This window comes from Gymnoscopelus microlampas (genome assembly GCF_963454915.1).
Source record: "Gymnoscopelus microlampas genome assembly, chromosome: 22".
In the NCBI taxonomy this organism is placed as follows: Eukaryota; Metazoa; Chordata; class Actinopteri; order Myctophiformes; family Myctophidae; genus Gymnoscopelus; species Gymnoscopelus microlampas.
This window is the reverse complement of record NC_139959.1, coordinates 2,562,861-2,569,301: the sequence shown is the minus strand read 5'-3', so window position 1 is coordinate 2,569,301 and position 6,441 is coordinate 2,562,861. Positions and strand designations below refer to the sequence as shown.

At 45.0% G+C, this 6,441-nt stretch overlaps 1 protein-coding gene across 2 annotated transcripts in view; it reads left to right on the top strand.

Moving 5' to 3' along the window:
• Nucleotides 1-3,380: 3,380 nt before the first annotated feature.
• Nucleotides 3,381-6,441, top strand: part of zfhx4 (zinc finger homeobox 4) — a 135,899-nt gene continuing 132,838 nt past the window's right edge. For both annotated transcript variants that reach the window (XM_084048052.1, XM_084048051.1), the window contains exon 1: nt 3,381-3,875. The gene's annotated coding sequence lies outside the window, so the exon portion shown is untranslated. The remainder of the gene's footprint in view (nt 3,876-6,441) is intronic.

The window sequence follows — 6,441 nt, the reverse complement described above, 5'->3', positions numbered from 1 at the left end:
CAGGCCAATACTCAAATAAACATTACCAAGAGTTGCGTAAATGATTGATTATTAATCACCAATTTGAGCCAACAACAGGGGATTTTGTGGTCATTCATTTTGGGTTATCACACAGACACACGCGCACGCACACACACATACATACATGCACGCACGCACACACACAGGCAAGCACACACACACACACAACAGCCCTATATAGTTTGCACAGATAAGAATCTATAATTAATTGGGGATGCTGCGGCGATATGGAAATGGACCGAAATATTAGTTAAGGTGGTCTATTGTCAAGCAGCCCCCCGGAGAAAGAGCATCAGAGAGGGGGCGGGGGGTGCAGGGGGTTAAGATAAGCAGTATTAGCCTTATCAGTCATTCAAATCCGCTATATACTTTCCTTTTTTTTCTCGATGAAAACAAACGGAAAAAAGCAAGCATAACTACGCTATAAATGTCTGCAATGAGAATACATTTAATCTTACAAAGAGAGTTTTACAAATAAAATGCATCCTCACAAATGGAGACTGGTCAGGTAAAATACACTTTAAGCAATGCATCTGCATAGTTGGGTCCAATATTGATTGTGATGTCCATGTCAAATAAATAAACACAACAAAAACATAACATAAAAAAAAGGAATCATAACATAAGTTATGTCTACAAAAGTCCTCCATTTCATTCGACCGTTATAAAGCATATAACAACCGTTACGGGGTCCATCACTCCAATATAGCATCCTCCAATATAGCATCGGGATCCCAAAGTAAGCACGCTTCTCAAAGCTCAAAGCTCCGACCGTGCACACTCTCTCTGGTGCATTTGGTGCAGGTCTCTCTCTGTCCCGCGGATCATGTGCTGTTAGTCCCCCTTCTCCTTCTCCGAGCCCTGCTGCGAGCGACGCCTCCTGGGGGTCTTCGGTGGCTGGGAATCCCCCGGAGGACAGTGGAGCCTATAGCCACTTGAACCCCCAGCATCCATCCATATTCTGGGAGGGGGGGAGGGAGGGGAGGGGGGATATTAACCCCAAAAATAGCCGATCTACAAGCTCACAACGCATGATCATGCATTATGAGCTTGTAGATCGGCTATTTTTTGGGGGGGGCATTTTTTTTTTGTATTAGCCAAGGAAAATAGCCGATCTACAAGCTCACAAGGCATGATGCTTTGTGAGCTTGTAGATCAGGTGGGGGGAAAGCGGCCGGTCCGTTTTACCAAAGAGAATAGTGGAGGTTTAAGTGGCTATAGTAGCCAGAGATCCGCTTCTGTTCCTCTAACCCCCCCACCCCAACAAGCCCTGATCTTGTCAAGAGAGAGCACTGCGAGCCACTAGAATAAACAGCCTGGGGTCCGGTCATGGTGGGGTCTGTTGGGGGTCTGCTCTGCTGGCTCCTGGTCGAGAGGGCTGGGGGGGATCAGATCTGCATGGCTCCTGGTACGGACGGGTGCAGCCAGGCAGTATAGTATAGTCCAGTCAATGTGACTGTGTATGGGAGTGGGGAGAGTGCTGCTTAGTTCACTGCCAGCCAGCAGCCTTATCATCACATCCACAAGCCCAGCTCGGCTCAGGCAGTCAATTCACCCCCAGCTTCTTCGATTTTTTCCTCATGAAGGAGGAGAACAGATCTCTTGATTTTCTCCCCCGATTGACACCGACCCACCGACCAAAGGGGTATAAAGTCTCCCCTCTCCTGATGCCCAAAAGCCACAATTAAGGCTAAGAGAGAGAGGAGAGGGGAAAGGGGAAAAAAGAGACACACACACAGTAAACGGTTTGCATTGAAGGGGAGCAATACACATTGTAAAGACACTAAATGTAGCCCATACGCGTGTGAATGGATCTTTTTGAATGGACAGAGAGAGAGAGAGAGGGGGGGGGGGGGGGGGGGGGGGGGGGTTGTGTGACCCTGGCATTGGATTGTTGGGCTTGGCTCTATTGAACCCGACACGGGCCCCGGAGGTCCCCGAAAGGGCATGTGATGATGAGTTCGGTGCAGGATTACTTTGATTTTTCTCCCAATGCTTGTGAATGTTTATGTGGCAAGCACACACAGTCACACACAACACACGCTATGCACAACACAAACTAGCATAGGCTATATTATACAGCCATCTTCTCACCACGAGAATTACACAAAATATAAGAAATATGTATATTAATAATATAATATAATATTATATATAATAATATATATTATAAATATATACAACTAAAATGAAATAAAATAGCCTATCATTAACGCAATATTGTACACGTATTTTTGATGCGTTTGTCTCGCGTTGAGTAAATTAAATCTATTCCGTCACATAAACTGTAGATATGGTGTCCAAAACGTTAGTCCTGTATTGTGTCTTGCGACAGTCTATCAAGAGAATCCTTTTAATTCATTTTTTGTTTGTTCTATTTAATTTGTTGACAGGTTTATAAATATTGTATTGAACTATACGCCAGGCTTATAGCTATAAAACTCCCACAGATACTGTATAATTGGTATATTATTACACAGGAATACACGACAATAAAACCATTCCCTCTATAAGTTGAAATTAATAATAGCCTAGATCACACATTATCACAATAAATTTAAAATATAAAAAAAAAACAATATCCATAATAATCGAGGGCCCCAAGTTACAAAACATAAAACGCCGTTATTGTTAAAAAGAAGAATGAACAAATGAGCCGGTGTTGTGATGAATTTTATCTGCATAAAAAAACCCTTCTTTTAAAAGATGACTTTCAAAGTCATCCTAGCCTGTTATGGTGAAACCGTTTCATTGTTCTTTACACTATCATTATCATTATATTAATCATAATCAAAAGTCATCCCAGCCTGTTATGAAATAAACATTAAAACATAAAATTAGCAGATCTACAAGCTCACAATGTGTTTGGATGTGATGGCATTGTGAGCTTGTAGATCTGATATTTTCAAAAGAGCCGTTTTGGTGAAACCGTTTCATTGTTCTTACATTATCATTTCGGCCTTAATAAAAAACATAAAACCCTAGAAAAGATTTTTTCTCATTAGATCATTTTAGGTTCCGTTCTGAGCTTCTGACGCCACACACACAGTGTGTGTGTGTGTGTGTGTGTGTGTGTGTGTGTGTGTGTGTGTGTGTGTGTGTGTGCGCGCGTGCAAGCGCCGAGCAGGGGCTCCGGCGCGGGCGCGTCACATTTGCAATGTGGGGACTGTTGATCAACTCACTAATTACACTTCTCTCTCTCTCTCTCTCCCTCTCTCTCTCTCTTGCTCCCTCCCTCCTCTCTCTCTCATTCGCCCTCTCTCTTCCATTCCAGAGTGCATATCGGGAATACAGACACACACACACATACACACACACATACACACACGGCACAAAGACATGCGCACTCAACTTAATCAGCCATTTTTTTTAAACAGGGGGCTAAAACGATAATAATTAGCAGAATAAAGACATATCGGATTTTCATTCCCTTTGCTCTCCTGCTCCGGTACAGTCAGTCACAACCGACCCGCACTGCCGTCGGACACCACGTCTTTCTAACCGACCGTTAGGGGGGGAAACCGGGACAGGAACGATACGGGACGGGACCCAAACCCAACGGAAAGGATCACAGCTTTCTCTAAAAAAAAAAACAGCTTTGACATTTGTGTCTTTTTTTTTTTTTTGCTCCTTTTTTTCCACCACCACCAGTCATAAAAGTTGGAGGATTATTATTTTCCCTGTTGTTTTTTTTCTTCGCCCTTTTTTTGGGTTGTTGTCAAATTCTAAACGCGACTTTTTTTGGATGTGACTTTTTTTTTGTGTTGTTTTTTTTTATTCTAAAACAAAACCAAAAAAGATTCTTCTACGGAGCGGATCTTAGTGCGTGTGGACGGGGCTGGGGGATTAAAAAAGTAAGTTTTTTGTTCCTTCCTTCCTTCTCCTCTTCTCTCCTCTCTTCTTCCTCCTCGTCGGTCCTCCCTTTAACTTTTATTGAGTATGGGGTCGCGGTTGGTGTTAAATTTAGGGTCGAGTATATCGATCGATTATCTTTCTTTCTACGGCGGCGGATCTCCTCGATTCGGCGAGAAACGCTTTTGCCACGGGATTGTGTGTGTGTGTGTGTGTGTGTGTGTGTGTGTGTTGTGTGTTGTTGGATTGCATTGGATCATAACAGGTGTTGTTGTTGGATGCCGGACGATGTAATGGGTTTTAGCTCGTAGATCTGTGGTGTGTGTTGTTTGTGGAGCTTTTGACTACAATAAACAAGCGACTGGACTGAACTGAAACTGACAGAGGCTATACCATTACCATAGCCTCGAACCGGAGGCGTTGACGCGAACGAACGATCTGTCCGCGATCGCGGGTGGTTTAATAAAGGCATTTTTAGCCTATTATCCTATACTCCCCTGTCGCTTGCCGATCAGACCCGATCTAGCCGGCTAAACAAGCCACTGAACAAGCGACTGAAGCTGAACTGACTGACTGACAGGGAGGCTAGATAGCCGAGAGTCGGCTATAGCTTCGATCGCGGCGGTTTACAGGCTTTTTTTTAAAATATTCCGCCTGTCGCTTGCCGATCTAGACCACGATCTAGCCGACAACGCGTCGCCCTGCGTTGTCGGCTAGATCGTGGTCTAGATCGGCAAGCGACGCCGCGCGATGGACTAATAGACATCGAGCCCCATAGCCTACTATAGTCTCTGGACCCACAAACCTGCGTTCACTTCAAAGTTTATATTCTAAGGTTGTTTATTGGCTATAAAGCTGATTATTACACCTTTTTACAACAAAGGGAACCCTTGTCGTGTGTGACTGGGTGTCCTTTATTGTGGCTCTTTTTGTATAGCGCTGCGTTTTCCAACACGAAGTCCGATGATCGCCTCGGACATCCATTCATGTCAAACGTGTTTTTTTTGCCTCGTTTTTCCCAAGCCATCGAGGCTGTACGTGCATGTGCAAACCGCAGCCCGAGGGGTTTCATGGTGTCTCGACCACCGACCATACCATACCGTCCGTAGCCCACCTTTATATACAGACAGTCCTCGACCACCGTACCGTAGCCCACCTTACCTTACCTTACAGACAGTCCTCGAACGAACCGATTGTTGCAATAATGTCCAATAATGTCCATCTGGTTAATGCATCTGCACCTAGTCTATCTTGCACTGCTGTGAATGTAACAATGTAACCACGGGTCCATTTGGTTACATTTGTAGCTATACACTCGATCTGAGTTACAAATGGACACATTGACAGTGAGTGTAGAGTGAACTACTGTTGTGTAGTAAGTGAACGTGTGGTACACTGTGTGTGGACAAGTGTGTATCGACAATTTGGGAGTATTTTGACATTTTAAAAGGAATGGTTCGCAACAGTAATCATAATCATAGCCATAGGAGGGAGGTGATCATTTCCCATCTCTATTGGTGTTGTAGAATTCTCTTTAAAACAACAAAAACGCCCTTTTTGATCATAAATGCGTTATTACACAAGCAGCACGTTTAGATTATACCCCCCCCCCCCCCCCTCTCCTCTCCTCTCCCCCCCAAAGTGTCGTTTACCTGCTGCGTGTAAAAGTCGTCTCCCCACCGAGCCGTGGGTGTCTGTGTCGCCCAGGAAGGGAGCGCGATCTGCGGGGTAGACAGTGTGTGAGGCTGGTGGAGCCATAGGCAGCAAGCAAGCAGCAACTCCTGGATTTCATATAGCTTTCTTTTCTCTTTGGCATGAAAAACAACACGATTGGGAAGATATCTGATGAGGTGCCGATATATATATATATATGTATATATTTGTTTTAACTTCGGAGGTGCCATTCCATTGCCTTATAATAATCAGATCCGTCCCCCCCCTCTCTCTCGCTTGAGTGGGGGGGTTGAGGGAGGGAGGGGGGGGGGGGGTCATAATTTCTCCGTCATAATGAATTGTCCATCCTTTTCCTATTGCGAGGTGGATGATTGTTGCAGCAGCTTCTGTGCGATCATGTCCATGGCTATTGTTTTGTGTTAATATTTTTTGGGGGGAGAGAGAGGAGTGGGAGAGAGAGAGGAGCTGGAGGAGGCGGATGGTGGGAGTTCTTGGCTGTTTTTTCGCCTGATGGCTGGTTTGTGAGGTAAGAGAGACTTGGCTCGGATTGGGACGCGACAGTGACAGGGACATCGATCGCTTGCATTGAGAGCAGAGAGAGAGAGAGAGAGAGAGAGAGAGGGAGAGGGAGAGGGAGAGAGAGAAAAAAGCCTCGGCGAGAGGCGAGCCAGTCTTAAACCCGGGTATGTACCGGTGTCTCTCTCTCTCTCTCCCTCTCTCTGTGTGTGTGTGTGTGTGTGTGTGTGTGTGTGTGTGTGTGTGTGTGTGTGTGTGTGTCAGAGAGAGAGAGAGAGAGAGAGAGAGAGAGACAGAGACTCCCGAATGTGCTGTATTATAGCCTAGGCTAGAATAAACTGAAGAGAGGATTTTATTCATACAGGGCTGTATATATAC